Below are 19,118 nucleotides of genomic sequence, written 5' to 3' on the forward strand. Positions count from 1 at the left end.
ACCCACACAGGCCATTCACAGCAAACCCCTCAGCACAGCCTTGGAGGGAGCTGCCCCTGAGTGCTCAGGGCCGGGCTGGCAGTGGGGCTGGGGTATCACCAATGACTTCCATTTGCCATCCCTCTGTTGCAGTAGGATGCACAGCTTTCCCTGCATCATGGAGGGGATGGGATTCTTTGCAGCGGCTTTCTGGTGCAGGCTGGAAAAGTCTTGGAAAATCTGGAAATGCAGATGTACAATTTGGATTTAGGCTCAGAGCTAGCTCCCAGTGCTATTCTCCCCTTGAGGTATAAAACAACTGCTTCTTCCCCCAGAATCTATAATTCACTGCAAAAGCAAAGGTGAGATGCAGTGCAGGATGGTGCCAGGCAATCAGTGGAAGGAAAGGGAGCACAGAAAGGAGGTGCCCTGTCCCTGTTCCTCTTGGCCCATTCTTCCCACCACTCCAAAGGTCCTGGTCTCCTGAGCGAGGCCACCACAGGGAGATCAGCCCTGAAGGGCATCTCAGCAGAGAAACTCCTGGCCAGGAAAGACCTTGGAGTGAAGTTTTGGGCTGTCTCTCCCAGTTATACCCAACAGCATTGCAAAAGGGAAGAGACCAATGGTTTTTTTCCTGGCAGAAAAAGCTTCTACGACTACCTGCTGGGCACTCACCGTTCCCAACATAACAGAAAAAAAAATAAAATCACACCAAGGTTGATATATTTTTCCCATTGAGACAAATGTTATATTTAATCACCTTCTTATCACTCACTAAACATTGGCAAATAAATTCAGACCTAGGTTTCAAGTACACCAGAAGTCTCTCATCAGAAAACACTGATGAGACACAATATGTTCCATGGAAGCATATTGATTCTGTCTGGTCTTTGGGCATAAACAGTGTCTGGCTTTTTACATGTCCCTCTTCCCTACTTTTCTGGCTTCACCACTGCCTACCTTCTGAAGTGCATGGGGATGTAGCTCCTGCGATACACTCACAGCTCCCAAAATCCACAGCATCCCCCTCCCTGGAGTGTCTTTCCCTGGGACAGAGGACCTGAGAGCAAAAGCTCAGTAAAGCAGTGCTGTCACTGGGAGATGAAAATGTGGAAGGTGTTGAACCTGGTAACACCTCTGCAAAACAGAATTTGAAGCCTTGAAGAACACATCTTCTTTGTGGGCTTAGAACCTGTCCCATCAAGAAAGAGGAAGGAGATCATGGATCACGGGGCAAGAAAGTCTGGGAAGGAACTTCGGCTGTAGCACCCCCTTGTCCCAGGAATCAGCTCCACCTCAACTCTCTCCATGCATGTTAGTCCAACATGTCCTAAAAGCTTTCTGAAGGCTCTATGGTTTTTCCCAGGAAATTCTCAGGACACTTTGCCGGCCTTTCCACCAGGATCCCTGTGGCACCCAGTGTGGCACAGCTCAGTTCCCACTGTGCTCTCCTTCCCCGTGGCCAGGGAGGGTGAGCCCAACATCCCCCCAACAGCCCTCCTGCCTCCAGCCCCCAAACCACCCCCAGACCCAGCTCACAGGGCAGGGATGTCACGTTTGCCTTTGCTTTGTTTTGCCAGAGGGTGGAAGGAAACTGCGGCCAGACGCACAGTCTCCCTCTACCCTTTGATCTTCGGCCAACACAGAGTGTGTCAGATTGTCACCCAAATCTAGAAGGACAAGAGTATTACTCAGAGAAAAGCTTCATGGCAATTGCTTGATGCTTCACCAATCCAGCAACTGAATCTCAACAAAAATACATATCTGCCTTCTATTCTGAGACAGCTGCCCATCCTTCGGCATCCTTTGCTGCAGTGACAGCACAGCACAGCACTCAAAGTGTATTTTAGCCTTTAAGGAAATACACTCGGAGCTCAGAATTACACTTCAAAGCTCCATGACTGGTTAAAACAGTGTTAATACCTGGCCAGTCAGTGTCTGATCTCTGCATCACGAAGAGGTGCAATTGCCATTGTCACCCCTTGCCTAAACCTCTCGTGCTTTGTTGTTTGGAATTGCAGGCAGTCCCCAGCATCCCCCCCACTGTCTGTGGACAGTCTAGCACTGCATGTGTTAGTAATGAGCTGCCATGGCCCATTCTCAGAATATGAGCTCACTGCAGAAAATGAATCTCCCTCACTTTTTATTCCTTGGCAAGGCAGGAGGCTGTTCCTGCAGCTGTGCTGGAGCACCAGCCACTAGCTCAGGGGCTGGCTTCGAGCTCAGGGACCTTTGGACAGAGGTGGAAGGGGCAGAGGGCCTCAAGAGCCAGTGCTGAGGAGCCACTGTAGTGATTCCCTCATTTAGGAAACATCAGAACAAATTGCCAAAAACACAGCCCTAGCGGGGACAGCCTCACTCTGCCTTGGACAGCAGGCACAGCATCTGACATCTGCAGTGTGTGACAGCTGCCCTGAGCCCCCTGCACAGCACAACCCCACATGCACAGCTCCTGGTGCAAGCAGAGAGTTCTGAAACAGATGTGTTATGAATTGATAAGGTGTCAAATAGTTCTGACGCTGTCTCTGGAGATAATATCAAGACTTAAATTTATGCTTCAACCCGTTTTTGCAACTGCAAATCTCCAGCTAGCTGACACCCCATGCAGCAGCTGGGGGTCTGAGGAAGGTGCTGCACACCTTGTGCCACACACACAGAGCTTAGATTAGCCACAGCAAATACCAAAACCTCAGGATGGTTATGGGCATTTGCCTTAATGCACCTTCATCCTGCCATGGCCACCTCTCCAGTTTGCAGGGCTCTGGTTGGGCTTTCGTTGCATGAGAAATGTTCAAGCTGATTTTTTGCTCTCCATATGATTATTTCATCCGTGACTCCAGTTTACCTGTATCTGCACTAGGGCAAATATTTTCCAGGCTCAGCAGTACAATTGTGAAGTGTAAATTCATATCAGTTTTCGTTTTCTTTAAATTTATTTCTGCATTCCAAAGAAAAGAATGGATGATTTCACTGCCACATTTATTTAGAGAAAATTAATTAACCTCATGGCAGGACTGTGAATCTCAGATGAGCCAGCATCTCATTTAAATGATAGGCACAGCTTTTCTTACCTGGCTATCCAGCAGAGTGATGGCAGTCACTGCATGGTGACATTCATGCAGCTTGTGCCGAGGCGCTGGGAGAAGGCAGCAGTCACCTGGAGCTGCACCAGGGCTGGATTCTCACCACCAGTGTCTTTCAGCACTGGTTATGAATGCTGACGATGACAGCAAAGTGGGAGCTGAGGCTCAGCGCTCATAATCATGCAGCTCAGAGCAGCTTGAATGCCTACAGAAAAAAACACACTTTACAAAATCAGACACATTCATACTGGTGTCACTTTGCAAAGGATAAGCAGATACAGAACACTTTTAGAAAAGAAGAACAGTGGCTCATTAGGTGTCAGAAGAGCTTCCCAGCATCTGCCTGATTTGCACAAGCTCTGGAGCAGCATTTCTTTGAGTCCCTGTGTTAAACTGCACCAAAGGCTGCTCTGCCTTTTCGGCAGCACCAAAAGCACACCAAGCTCCTGTGTCTGAGGCAGGTTGAGCCTCAGCCAGAGCTCTTCATCCTTGGCTTCCCCCGAGGCTGCCCAGGCAGCCAGGCCAGCACTTGCTGTCATTCAGGTGGTCAGGGAGCTGATCACCTTTCAGATCCAGAGCAGTTTGGGTTGGGAGGCACCACGGGAAGTCACTGACCCAACCCCTGCTACAAGCAGGACTCATTTCAAGGGGGGATGGGTTGCTCAGGGCCTCCTGCCCAGTATCTGAATATCTCCAGGATCCCAGTCTCTCCTCCCAGCGTTTGCTCATGTCCACTGTGAAAATGTTTTCTCATCTGTCTATTTGCAATTTCTTTTTGCTGCTACTCATGCCTATTGTCTTTCTGGATATACTCTTAACCTCCACAATATATTCTGCTATTGAAAAGTGAAACGGTCTACCAGGAAAGCTTTTTAGATGATAGGAACAAGTCACATTTTTCAAAAAGGGTGAAATGTAGAACAGTGACAGAGGACTCATAGGATTTTTTTGTGATTGTCCTGTCCTGCTATGTGTGGCAAAGCAGCTTCCAGCAAAGCATTCCACACTGCAGCAAGCACAGGAGAGTCACACATCCCGCAGAGCACACAGAGAGCCAGCCCACGAGGCAAGCGCTGATTCCTGCTAACTTTAATTACTTAACTATTTACCTGCTTCTACTAAGTGGCCACCTTGAGTCTTTGGTGAGTGCCACTAGAGAAGAAAAACAGTGGGATCTTTGTCCCATTTAGTCACCCCACTTGTGTGAGTCTCTCAAACCGCCAGGACTGTCATTTGTGTGGTAAAGCCTTGCCAGGATTCAGCCAGGATTCATCTCACCCCAGACTCTGCCCCAACTGTGGATCATTCCACAGGAAGAGGAGTCACCCCTATGCAAAATGCCTCCAAAATGTGAATAACTCCCAAAGAAAAGGAGGTGTTGTGGTACCATTCTGGAGAAATCTACCCACTCTCCTTGTCCCTGGAATGCAGACTGCTTCCTTCAGAAAACAGCCTGGGCAGACAGGACTCCTGGCAGCACACCTACAGCTGCCTGTTTATTCAAGATACAAACTTCCTAGAAATAGGTTAATTACTTTCCTTTAATTACACATTCTCTTATTAAATGCCAATAATAAAAGGGAACATCTGCCCTAGAGATAAGATTATGCCACCTTCATAATTTGGCTTTTCGGGACAGCAGAAAAATGTCTCAGTCATTTTAAAACACAAATTTGTCATTCATGAGAGCAATAAATAATGCAAAGAGGATGTGTGGTTACACTGACATTATCACATCATCATTGCGCCTTGGGCATGAATATGTGGCACTATAACCTCAGGCTCTTTGATAAATTATTGCCCATCACCGTCCTGTCTAACACAGGGGAACAGATGAGCACTGGAAGGAATTTATGGTTGCAGTTGCAGTACTTTGGGGCTGTAGTACAATTACTGGAGTTATTGCTGAAGCAGAGAGTGATGCAGGAAACGAAGGGAAAGTCTGCATCCTCCTGGGAGGTAATGTGTAAAGAAACCTTAACGAGTATACCCTGTGGGGGATTTCCTACCCTGCAAGTACTTAAACTGCTAATTAATTCCTATTAAAACAAGGTCTTTTGTGTACATCAAAAAATGGTGCCTGAGGCTTTGAGCCTGCAGTGGGATCTCCCAGGACTTTGCACCAGCTGAGCTTGGCAGCCTTGGCAAAGAGGATGAAGCACTGAAGAATCCTTCAGTGGCCTCCATTTTGGGCTTGGAGCACTGTGCTTATGTCCATGGCTCCAGATCGTTCCCAAGCATGATATGACGACCAGAAAACCAGAGAGCACTAAAGCAACCAGCCTTCAGGCACAAATAAATTATGTATGACTACGCTCAAACCTTACTTTGCGTGTGCAGCAATACATGTCTCGAGATGAGCCACCACAGATGCACATAAAGCCTTTGCTTTTAAAATCATGCTCCCTTGAAAATGGGGAAAAATTAGAGATAACCTACGCTCCCGGATCATTCATGAAAAATCAGAGGCTGACAAAGGAGCCTCAGAGGCCAGAGTGCTCTGGGTAAAACAGGACTATGCTGTGAAAGATCAGGTACCTCCAGGGGATGTGATGCTTATTTTGTGGTGAGGTTCCTCTTCCCATCCCTCCTCTCCTTGGGAGGACATCATTAGTTTCATATCCTCACAGCTATTTCCATGCATGAATTCTTTTTTAAGTTTTCGTATTTATTGCTGCATAAAAGGCACTGACTGACAATGAGCTGGTCTTTTACAGTCACAGGCTGGCCAGACCCTGAGTTGGACCAGTGGGTTTGTTCCTGCAGGTGCTGGGTGATGTTACATGGCACAAGGACTCCAGCAGCCCCAACAGAGACATGGGAGCTGGGACATCTCACCCCAGCCATGCCAGGGAAGGGGCCTGGTGAAGGACTGGCATTCCTGCCCTGCTGAGCAGGGTAAGAAGCAGCAGCTCTGCTAAGCACTGCAGTAAGTGCCATCCATGGGACCCTGGGTGCAGGCATGCACCCACACTCCCAACAAGTGTTTCCATGTAGGGAACAGTTTAAGGCTTACCCCTTGCATTTCTCATAAGGCGAAAGACCCAGAAACTATTTGCTGTCCTGACAGTGATTGGCTCAGTGCCAAGAGAGGAGCACCTGTTGGACCTTGTCACTGTTTGTCAAAGCCGGGACCTCTTTCTACTGGCAGTTTGCCAATAGAACCATCCTCAATCATTAGGTAGATAGAGGAAAAAACAAAGGCGCCCCTTGCATTTTCGGGGTGTTGTAGCAAGTGTATGGGACCTGTCCCTACACTGTGCTCGGCTTTGCTCTTCGTGTTTGTATTATTTTCTTTCCTTATTAAAACCGTTTTGATTTTTCAAGACGTATCTGATCATGCAGTCTTGCTAATTGATTTAAGCCATTTCTCTGCAAGGGCTGGACCCTCAGAGGTGTTGGGAACCCCAATACCTGTGTCCAAGGTAGGATGGAAAATCCCAGTGGGCAGAGACAGGCACAGAGATGCTGCAAGTCACAGCAAAGCCCCACGGGGGTCAGGGTGGCTGTTGGGACCCTGGGGTAGGACTGGTGACCCAAATGCCATGGCCAGCAGTGTTGCATGGCAGCTGATGCTGATCCAGGCTAAAAACGGTGGTTCAAGAGCTTGGCCACCTCTTCCATTGCCCAGCCCCGGGTGGGAGCTGCCCTCACCCCACACAGGTCTTCAACGATAGGCAAAATTAATGAGCCAACAACTGTTCCCTGTTAATCGTACCCTCGTGCGACTCAATCCAACCTAACACTGCCCTCTTGTGCTGCAACACATAAGGGGCCTGTGCTGCGAGGGGACTGGTTCGTATCTGAATTAGAGGGAGGGGAAATCAGTTTTACCCAGTTGTTAGTAACGCGGTGCCAATTTTATCCCAAGAGGCCCGATCATCTCCATCTCTTGTCATTCTAAAAGCATGGTGTCCTGCACAGCTTAGGCTGCCCATCCACTCACTCCAGGGAGATTAAAATGATGGGTAAAAGTAATAAAATCAAACGGAAAATAGCAATATTATCACAACTCCAGGCATGTGAACAATGGAAAAGAGAAAAGAAATAGAAAGCTGAACAGTTATGAAAGCACTTTGCCTCACACAGGCTGTGTAAAAATTCTTAAAGCACTGGTTAATGGCAGAAATCAGCATTTAATTAATACTCTGTTAAAATTTAGTTCTGTAGAGCCACATAACCCAAGCATTAAAAAAAAAACAAAAAAACCCCCAAAAAAACCAAACAAAACAAAACCAAAAAAACGAACCATCATGAATAATGTTTTACCTAGAAGGAGTTACAACCAGCTCAATAGTCATGGGCAATAGCAGGACGGGAGCTCTCCTTCCACAGTCTCCAGCAGACTTCAGGGAGGGAGCTGTCAAGACACACATTTAGTCATTTCCTATCACAGGTGGCCTGATGGGTAGCACAGTGTTTTGATTATATTCTGCTGGGGATAAAGATCTCAGTAGCACTGCCACACCTTTGAGATGGTGCCATCCCTGTAGCTATCCACTGCTTCACCCTCCTGAAGGATGGGGAAGCATCCCCAGGCCACCCACTGTCCTTCCTCCTGGCCTGTGGGAGCAGAGCTGGAACTGATGGGACAACCCATGGAGAGATGCTGCAGAAATGCAAAAGCACAGGGCTGTGCACTGTCTCTCAAGCTACACTGCAGGATCTATCCCTGTGCTCTTACAGCTCCTTTCAAGTGGCTGCCAACATCACCTGTGTCTCCTGCAGAAGGGACATAGATCAGGCATGATTTTATTTCAGTGTTTTTCAGACCTGCCTTGGACAGAACTTATACCTGACAGACATGGTCACTTAAAAAACTTATTTTCAGAAATCCCTGTGTGCTGTGCAGTAGGCAGCACTGGAGCAGAAAGACATCAGAAACTCACTGGTGAAGGAATGATGCTCACAGAGGAGAAAGAAAACCTGAAAATGTTACAAGGAAGAAGGACCTTTTCTGGCACAACACTGATTCATTCCTGGCTATTGCTATTTAATGGATTACTCACATAAGCAGAAGGTGGAGAAAAAAAAACAGAGAGAAAATAAAATAGGTGCCAAGACAGAGACAGGGACATCCTGCATCATTTCCTAATTGATTTTAGAGCAGCCTGTCCCTCTCCAGCTGCACACTCAGGCGTGGGCTTGACTGGGTTGTCATGACATAAGCTCTAATGTGCTCACCTGCCATGCAGGGCAAGGCTGCCCACGTGGACCTGCACAAACATGTTCTTAAGTTGAGACCTTTGTCCCTGGGTCCTTGTAGATGGAGGATAAACATTCATTCACAAGGGGAAAGGACTGTAAGAGCACTTCAATCAATGGCCTATGAAATATGTAATCACTGAAGTTTATGCTGGCTGAAACAGGATGAAGATCATTTGCTGCAGCACAAAGCTTTAGGGGTAAAAAAGAGCCTTCTAAATGGGATTTAAAATCCAGCTCTTTGCTCCCCTCTTGCTGTGATAGCAGAGCTGACAGTGGATGATCACACCATTGAGGCAGGTCATTTTTGCTGCTTGCCCCCAGTTTGTGAGACCTGGTCCCAGTTTTTTTGGCTGGCAGAAAGTGGAGAGCAGTCCTCCCTGCCATCTCCCAAATTAAATATTAAAAATGTTTCTGTTAGGGAGAGATGTGGCTGAGGATTTGGGAAGCTCTTCAGGCATTATTAAAATGCACTAAGTGGTTTGCTGGCAATTATCTACTATTGTCACAGACTCAGGCAGGATCTGGTATGTCAGAAACTCCTGAATGCATTTTTCTAAATAAAACCTAGAGAAGAAAAGATGATACAACTTTTTTGACCAGGAAACTTGACATTCCAGAGTTGGCATCTCCTACTAAGTATAATAAAACTTCCCAGGAAAAGACCAACAAACTATTTTATGAAGCTTTTACTGGGCAGAGTTTAAGGTGTCCTAGTGTGAACTTATTCAAAACTTCTGCATTCTTGTTTTTCTGACAGGAGCAGGAATTTCTTCCAGAGTTACCAGAACACTTATTATACAAGCAAGATTGATTCCTCTGATGAACCAGTTAAAGCAAAACACAGCACTGGATGAGAACAGTGCAGAGTGACCTGCCTGCCTGAGATTTAGTCCCTACAAAGCTGATGACATATTGAAGGGCTGTTGAAGCCCTGACTAATGTTGTATTTTCTTTTCCAGTGGAGGATGATTTGATGTCACAAGCTGCACGGTGGAGGTTTGTGGATCCACAGCTGATAGAAAGGGTTTTTCAACAGCAATGCTCTGCAACACTTCCCATTACTTGCTGCTGACTTCAGCTTGTGAGAGCTGTAAAGAATTTGCTCACAAGAGTAACATTCATCTGGTCAGGACTGGAGTCTGTAATGTATTTTTCCTGAGGCTACACCTTAAGGCACTCTAGAAATGGTAGGGAGTGAGGACACCTACTTATTAAGTTTGGTAGGATTTTTTTATTCAAGGAAGTTTTAAAGAAAAATCTGTCCCAAAACTAATGTATGCTTCTCTGCCTATACCAAGTGCTTGCATTATTTTTCCCAAATACACTCTTGGCCAACAGCAGAGACTGTGAGAAAACATTGAGAAGGCAGGACAAAGGGCAAAAAATTGTTATTATTGCCCAGAGTGGATTTACTCTGGAAATGATAAATAGGTTTATAAGCATCCCGGGCTGGAACTTCTTTCTGCTTTGCAAGGAAGTTGCTTTATATTAAAGACTGTTTCATTTAAGAAGGGGTTTACAGTGTGCTTGCCATTGGAGCAGGGAACGGGACTTGTTGAGCCTTGGGACTGCCTGTGGCCTCGAAAAGTGGTTCTGCCTTCTAAAACTGGGATTGTCAGAGGATTTCTCCCAGATAAATCTGCCAGGAGCTAGGGCTGTGGCTGGCCTTGGACTGCTGGATGCTACCTGTCCGCTGCTCCCTCCACACTAGGGGTGGAAAGCTTTCTTCCTGTGAAAAGAGCCATCGTTGGCAGGCAGGTGCTGGGCTGGAAATAGGCTAGGATTGGGATTGGAGTAAGGGTTAAGGTTGAGAGAATTAAAGAACTTACAGGTCCAGGGACACTGGGGTTGTAAAAGGAATGCCCAGGCGATCCATTTTTCCAACATTGCTGCTCCTACATCTTTCTGAGTCTGGACCACACACAGTGTTTGTGCTAGGGTTATTTCTAGCTGCACCTTTAGTGGCAGGGGTGGTGTTTAGGGTCCTGTTATGGTAGTGGTTAGGAAGGGTAGTGGACAGCTTTCCTTCCCGTGGAAAAGAGCTCTCATTTGCTGCCAGGTGCCAGGGCCTAAAATGGGCCCTTGGTGCTGTAGTCTAACTTTCCATACTATTGCAGTTTTTATGTTCACTTGTTGGGGAAGAAACCCAGATGAATCCCCTATCACCAATCCTTGCAGACATCCTTCAGCTTTACCTTCTCAGGTCTTGGACCTGCTGTCAGAACTGGATTTGTTTTGTGCTCGGGGGCCTGGAAAGGTTTTCCTTATCAAATGTGCTGACAGAGAGTGTGAGTTTGGGCCCCCTTTGGTTTTACAGGAACTGGGGAAGCTGAGATGAGGCTTCAGCTCCTGTGGGGATCAGCCCCTCACTGCAGGGTGGTGTCCATCCACCATGTCACTTCGGGGACCACAGCATCCAATGTGGATCATGGATTGGCCCAGAGAGAACGCATCACTTCTTTCCTTTGGCACATAAAAAACCCAACAACTAAGCCAGACAAGTAACATGGTACAAAGATTTTTCTAAATTGAATTGTTCTCTGAAAAAGAAGAAGGGGAAAATAAAAAGAGAAAAGAGATCTCTTCCTATGTTCAGCCTTCACAAACATTGTGAGGAATAACTGGCAAGAGAAATCCATCTGTAAAGCCTTGATGGCCAAGAAGAAGGATTTTCACACATGCCAACTTCATCGTGGACACATTTATTGGAATTTAAAGTGTTACTATGTGACAACAAAAATAGCTTTTTGTTGACAGACCTTTTTTAATGTGTTAAAGGGTCATTAATCATTTCCTAGTCTTTTCCAAAGTCAGATGTACTTACTTCATATCTTCATTTACTTGTAACATTCACACCAGTTCCTCAGCTATCTTCGTTTCCTTGGGCACAGCTGTTTTGCCTGTTAAGGAAAAAAAAGTAATATAAAAAAAAGGAAAGAGAAAGTGGAAGTACAATAAAGATGAACACAAAGACTTCAAGGTTCTCAGTAAATACAGACCTCTATTACATGTGTGCAGTCAATAAGGTCACTTGCGTAGTAACTCATAACAAAGAACATTTGACAATGTGTTATTTTTCTGCTGGAAAATATAATGTGAGGCTGAGCATGTTAATGACTTTTGGAAACAGGCAATGACAAAGATTGATTAATATCAGTTGACAGCCTGTTCCACAGCTCCGAAGCAGGAATAGCAATGATTGATTTGCCAAAATGTGGGGCACAGGCTTTAGATAATGGAAAGGCTACATCTGAACTCAATCTGGTTTCAGAAACACAATTTAAGGGCCAAATGTAAATCAGTAATTAAAAGCTTACAGAAAAAGACAGAAATGTCGCAGTATTTTCAAAAGGCACAAATTTCAACCGATTTTTTTCAATGTCTAATTATCTTTACAGATGTGAACCTGTAGACTGTTGAGTTCAGGACCAGAAACCTATATAAAATGCAGAAACAAAAAAATATCAAGGGGGAGGAGAGAAACCAGCGTAATAGCATAATTGCTTTCTAAAAATCAGAGAGAGGCATCATTGACATCTTAAAGCAGGAGGTTTTGATGACAAAACCCTCACCTAATGTGAACTACTAAAGAGTCGCTTTCTGTCATGAAGGACAAGGTGAACAAAGAGCCATGACAGTTTGTAGGGCTGCATGCTCACTACCCAGGGCAACACCAGAGGAATATTGTACCAGAGGCCAACAGGGATCCCCTCATTTTTAGTCAGTGCCATATTTGACAGAACATGCTCCAGAGATGGAAAGAACTGGGGAGGAGAAGTAATCCCATCCTCACTGGATGTGGAGTCCTGTTCAAACCTTGACCCATCCTTCCCATCTCTCCTCACGTTGCTGAGTTCAGCTCAAGAGCCCTGAGCCTTGGAAAGGCCAGACCAGTAAGCAAATATCTCTTGTCATGCTTTTGTCCATCACAGCATGGAGAGAGAGCAGGAGAGAAGGATGGAACATGACATCCATGACAGATAGGTCTACCAAAGTGTTGATCTTCATTAGGGATGTGGGCATATATGAAGAGCTGGGTTAGCTGACACCATGCTGGCTGCTGTGCTTGCTAATTGCAGTTAAAACCTCACTACTAATCAAGGCAGAGCCTCTAAAGAAATTCCATCACCTGTCTCAGCCTGCTGCAGCCACTGCCTGTGCAGTGCAAGGCACCATCTCTGTTGTATCTCACAACATGACAGACTGAAAGCTGCACAGTGCAGCCCTAATTAGGAAAAGAAGGTGTTCAGATAAACAGCAACAAAATTGCAGGTGTTTTCACAGAGCACAGAATCTGTGAAAAAGTGGGCAAGCATTTGACTAGGGAAGCATAGGGATTTCCTGGGCTTCATTCCAAAATGCATCTTTTAAATAGAAATGGTGTTGTGTTATTATGTTATTCTCATAGGAATGCTCATGAAGAATTCAGCAGGCTCCTGAGAAACTGAAGATGTGAGCATCCCTTTCCAATCAGGCCTTTCAGGCAAGGTCTGAGTTTGGAGATTTGCGACCTGTTGAATTACATTACATTTATCAAAATGCTTCCAAAAAGAAACAGAAACCCCTCCTCCTCTGAGGTCAGTACATTTATAAATCATTAATATCAACAGCTGAGAGGTTTTTCTTAATTAAAAAAAAAAAAGAAAGAAAAAAAAGTGTTCCTATGTACAATGATAAGCCAACCTCTTAAAACAACCAGCCAACCTTAACTAGTTAAGTTTGCAAAGTGATCTCCCTCCTGGGAAAGTTGTCTCTTGGATAGAGCTGCATTGATCATGCAGTAAAGAATTAATGTGCCTGTTCCTGGGGCCAAATTACTCGGCTGAAGAACACCTTTGAAGCAGCAGTTGTTCCAGAGATGAGGATGGGGATTAAACCTTGCTTTGGCCACCTCAAAGTCAGGCATGGAAGGCCTTAATAGGTTATCAAAAGGCTTCTTCTGCCACCTGCAGATAAAGGCAGCTGTCCTCAAAGAGGCTTTGTTTCTACCTCCCTGGCAATCTCCCTGAGTCGTGCTAGTGGACATGGCATTTATGGGAGGAAGAATTTGAGAAAAGCTGTACAGTGAGTTACAGCTGTGTAAAACTCATGGTAACAAGAAATCCCTTTATAAGGCATAATCTGTATCGCCAAATGTGGTTACCAGCTCCAAACACTCAAAGCAGCTCATGAGGGGCATGATTCACAAAGGATTCTTTGGGGGATGGGTCTTTTCTCCCAGGGCCCCGATCCTGAGCTCTCCTTGACTCCAGTGCATGCCCTTTGCAGGTGCATTTGGATACAGAGCCTTCCCTTGTGTGCCTCGGCAGCCGGCGCTGCTATTCCCCACCTGCATGGGAAAAGAAGTGATGACATTTGCTGTCTTCCTTGGGTTTTAATGTCTTTCCACAGTGTCAGAGGCCTTGGTGATTGAACAGGCAGTGTGGTGAACAGATACCAACACAGAAGGCCCTGATAATGCTTGTACTGCTGACCTGAATAATCAGTCACAACTGAGACCCTGGGAAGTCCTACCATTTAAAGGGGAGTTGATGGGTTTGGTGGTTCCACTGCAGTGACCACTGCATGAAGTCCATATTTTGTAGTCCTCAAACAAGGGGACCAAACCACTGAAAGTGGCCCCTGCCCTGTGACTCCAAAGCTCTTTCTAAGCTCCCCATCACATACATAATTTCCAGGTTCAGTGCTTCTTTCTCTCTTCTGCAATTTCATTCATACAATACTTTGGAAAAGAGCATCCATCCAAGCTTTCAAAAGCCCAAATAAGACTAAATTGGGGTGTTTTTTTGGTTTTGTTCTTTGTGTGTGGGGGGAGGAGGGATAAGGAGGGGCACAGAGCAGGAGCAGGTGTTCACTGTCTCTTAGAGCTGCAATATGAAAGGTGGTGTTTAAACCCATTAGTCTTGAAAGGACTCAGCTCAAATGAGAGTAACAACATACAGTGCATTGATGAAAGAAGAGTCCTGACTGTAGAAATGTTTAGCACTGAAGTCATGCTTTTTAGGGCTTTGTAAGACATCCCTCAAGTGAACTTACACTTAGAAATCAATAGGATTGATTTTGTTTATGCTGGACATTTTTCGTGTGGCTGCATCAAGGTGGCTAATTGACAGGTCAAAATCTGCACTTGGAGTTTGGTAGGGAATGCCTTAAAAGTTTATAATTAGGGGACAAACATAAGTGATTATAGATAGTCACTCTAACATTTAATACCAGTTTTTAATATTGGAGTTCGCGATGGAGTAGCTACAGCACAAAGAATATCTGCACCCCACTGCCATAAAGCTCTTACAGGCTCAGTTTCCCGGCTCTGAAAAGAAAAGATGAGAAAGTTCAGGGACAATACCAATCATGGGGTTTTTCCAGATGAGCTACAAGTTTTAAGACTTTAGGAGAACTTTGCTTTTATTCCCACTTCCTACAGAAAGAAGTATTAGTAAGTATTTGCTGCAAGTGGGGACTAAATCCAAATGTTTATATTTGCCAGCAGTGCCTAATCAAAGTCTACAAACAGAAACAAAAACCAGTGAGGTTTTTTTAATGTCTGATCAATAATTCGCTAGTTTCTACAAAATATATGAGGATATTTTGTATGGTAGAAGCTAGTTAAGATCTCGTATGAGAGTTACACTATGATTTACTTTCATGCAAAAAAGGGCATAAAGTTCCTGCTAACAGGGAAATAAGGAATATTGTATTTGGAGGGAGTCAAGTTTAAAGTACACGTAAAATATACAAAAAAAATATGTTTTAGCATCCTGTCTCCTTGTAAGACATTAGTGAACTCCGGCTCTGGCTTTCAAGATTGCAGGAAAGAGCAGACCTCTGACAGCCTCTGGTGATAGAGTCCTGTATGAATGATTTAACAGCAAGATTAAAGAGTGTAGTGGAGACGTTTAACTATCATATAACTATCATACTCTGATATACTGTATGCTTTGGAAATCTTTATGTGGATAACATCCATCTGCTCCTCATGTAACTACAACTGTTGTCCTGCCCCATTGACCAAGAGAAAAAACCCAGGATGCTCCTGAGGACAAGAAAACTGTGGTTTTACCCCTGAGAGGATGAGGAAGATCCAGGAGCTACTGCACACAAATGAAAGGAGGAGGCCCTCAGGGAACTCCAGTGTTTTCAGAATGAACAAACTTGATTGTTAATTTATTTTGTGGTCAAGATACTCCACTTGATTCTTCAACACATCGTGTTTCATGGTAAAAAAATGTCACAAACACTGCAAAAACCAAGGGGTTTTTTGAAGGAGAAGTCAGCCATGGAAGTGGTTAAGATAGATCTTATCCACTGATCAGACTTATCAAGTCAGAATTCTTCTGTAGCCCTTCATACACCTCCTGGGCCAGCACTGAGAGGAGAGGTGAAGCATCACTACAAAACAACTTGGGATATACATTAAATGGCATGCACTGAGGTTTGGTAGGTACTCCAGTGCTCCTATTGAAGGACTCTTGGAGGGTGTCCTCCAGGGAAGAGCTTGGGGATGCAGAGCTTGGATGGGGAGAAAAGCTTGGCATACAGACTTACATATTTATTTGTGTAAAGAGCCACTGCCTAAGCTTATTTTGGGCTCTGCTATCTCATATTTTTGTTTTAATATTTTAATTTTTATGAAGCAATTCCCAAGCTGGGAAGATATGAAGGGTGAGGAGAAAGAGAGGGCATTTCCTGGGAACTGCCAGAAGTACAGTCAAGTGCCTGAAGAAAGTCCAGGAGGTGAAGCAGGGGTGACCAGTGTAGTGCCAGGGTTGGAAACATCTGGTCAAGAGGAGGAGAAAGGATGGGATAGACTGAGCAGAAACCATGGCTCCTGGAGCTTTTCAGCCCTGATGCCTGCTGCTCAGGACCCTGCTGAGCAGTGGTTTGTCCTCTCTTACTGCTTTCTTCCTGCTCCACATCCTCTTCTTACACCACTTCTCCTTTCTGGCTCTTCGCCTAGTCCCCAGGGACTCCTCCAGGAAGCTTCCCAGGAAGATCCCACTGAGATGAACAGAGCAGGCACACACGTGTGAGGGGAGGGAAGCTCAAAGTAAAGACCACACCATGTGCATTAACATGAGGCCCAGGGCCTTCGAAGCAGGGACTGCCGCAGTGAGACACAGAGCCCAAAGCAGGAGGTGGGCGCTGAACAGACATGGGACACTGTGTGCTGACAGGCTCCCACAAACATTTTGTTATGAACCATGAGTTATGTGGGGTTCTTGCACTTTTCAGTTCAGGTTACCACGAGAAAAACACCTAAATTCAAGAAAAAAATAAATTTCCCACCTTTTAGGGGGTCAGAAGAAGCTTTTAATTTGGGTCTAGGAGCCCAAAATCTTTGTAAAATGCATCCAAAAGAAAACCAAAGCTTTATGGATTTTATCTCATGAAGGCTTAGCTTTTCATGTTTTCCTGCAATTGTGTCATCATTTTTGCAACTGAGGACTGGAGGTTTATTTTCTCTCATTTCCTAGCCTGAGGGAATTGCTTAGGGAAACTCTGTGATAGCATTTCTATAGCAGGGAACAATCCAGAGCTGGTCAGGCTAAGCAGCTGTGCCTCCCCAGCTCCCTGTTATCTGAGTAATTACCATCCTGCATTGCCTCTCGCTCAAAGCATGACGTTATTCCCTCACTGGATAACAAGGTAAAATCAACTTTCCTCACAAATCCCATTATCTTCTGGAAGATCCTCTCTGAATACAAATCAACAAGTTCGGCACTGACAGGAGCCCAAGAGCAACCCACAGCTCAATTCAAATTACCTCCACGCTGCAGGATGAGACAATCTGGATTACTGAGAGTTACCTGGGCAGAGCAGTGACTCTGCATTTTATGAGCTCTTCTTCCTCAGATCAAAGAGGTTTGATGGGCATTTAATTAAAAGATAAAATAGCCAGCCATAAACTACCAGACTAACCTTTTGAGAATACAGCTCGAATTACAATTAAAGAAGGACTATAATTGCCAGATTTTTGGCCTTCACCAAGACTACCCTCCATCAGTAAGGGATAAATTGGCTGTTGGGAGCAGTGCCCACCTTAATTTTTAGTGCTGTCATAGGGCAAGCTGGTTCAGGTGGTAAGAGCTCACACACAACACGGGGTTTCTCTTGTTCACCCAAATCCAGGGAGATTCCCAGACAAAATTATAGCTGCTCTTTTGCTGCCGAGCTGCAGCAGAGGTGTGCTGGTCCCAAAAGAAGCCATCCTCACTCTTGCCATATGGATAATTTCTTGATAGGGTGTTATACTCCTCCTGGGAAGAAGCAGCCAAGGAGCAAAGCCCCTTTAGAAGGTGAATGTATGAACCCTGGGGATAGTGTGCTGTGAAATATAACTGTAGTATCTGCACTGGGTTCTCTCCTTTCTGGCACAGTAATGTAACTCTTTCCTCATGGGCTGAGACAAGGTGTTAGTAGTTTTTAAAGACAGTGAGTCTGATCAGTCTCTGTGTCTGCTCCATCACACACATAGACTGCTGATACTCACTGGTTTATCTCATGGGAAAACTGCATGCCTTGTCACAGCTACACAACAGGACAGCAAACTCTTGCAAGTTAACATCCAACAGACACCTGCTTTTTTAAAAAAAGAGAGACACAAGTTTCACAGGGAGAGGAAGCAGCTCCTACCAGAGGAGCTGAACCAGCAGGAAAATGCAGATTGACTCTCAGGTGCAGAAATTCCTGAGACCTGGTTCAGCACTGAGATCTTATCTGAAACAGCATAGTTTGAGAAGTTTCAACCCAACAAAGGAGCCAAAGCAAGACATGCCCCAGATATGCACACCCACCACCTTGGAGTCCAAGAATCTGAGGAACCAAACTCATCTAACACAGCACAAAGCTGAAAAATTCCTTAGGCAGTGCCAGAGGAGGACACCAGTGGTCCCCGTGCCCCCAGCCCTATGTCCTTGCTCCAGCATTTTGCTTATTACCAAGTCCATTTTCACATATTTGGTGTCTAATTGTATTGTTTTCCAATGCATCCTCTTATGTCATTCCCGTGTATATTTACAGTCTGTTCTGAGGATGACTTACATTTAAACCCCAGCATTAACGCAGTGAGACCTTTTGCATTGAAAAGTCCAGACATAAAGCATAACAACAATTGTTTCCTAAACCTCTGGCTTACTTCAAGGTGCAGAAGAGGCTATTATTTTCACTTTGCTTCTGGATCTGTTTTTTTCTCCTTTTGTCTGGCTGAGTAGCATTGTAATCATAGAGGAATTAGTTGTTATCCAGCCTTGACAAGAAGGGCAGAACTGCTCTCCAAGCTTGTAGAATTGAAGTCCCTTTTGATGGAGGAGTTGTGATACTCTTTGCACATTTGATTCACTAATGAAATGTTTCAAAAATATTAAAGGATCTAAAGATGTTAAAATGTCTGGATGCTGGCCAGTTCTCTGATAAGTAAATTTCACATTCAAAACCAATAAAACATTGGTCAAAGTGACAGGGTTTGGCTTTTACCCCGAATAATTCCTTTGCTTTAAGACTTTTCAATTGAATCAGGTAAACTCTGACTGTGCTTAGTCATTGAGATGTCAGTGCTAACACACCTTGGTAATTGAAGCAACATGGAGGAGTATTTTGATTTAACTTAGCAAAAGATACATCAGCTTAGCTGTAACCAGCAGGCAATGCATTCACACAGCAAATGTGAATTTAAGGGGGTCATTGTGAAAAATGATGTTAGTTACCAAGAGGCTACAAGTCAAAACAGCCATAGGGGGAAAGGAACCAGGAATTTGTGGGGAGGGGAGAGAAAGTGTGTTAGGGAAAGGGTGTTTTTAGGGCTCTGGTAATGGTCTCAAAGCTGAAGTGCTCCAGCCCCACTGGGGTTTT

Source organism: Chamaea fasciata, unplaced genomic scaffold (genome assembly GCF_029207755.1).
Source record: "Chamaea fasciata isolate MVZ Bird 193981 ecotype frontalis unplaced genomic scaffold, bChaFas1.0.hap1 SCAF_13, whole genome shotgun sequence".
Taxonomy (NCBI): Eukaryota; Metazoa; Chordata; class Aves; order Passeriformes; family Sylviidae; genus Chamaea; species Chamaea fasciata.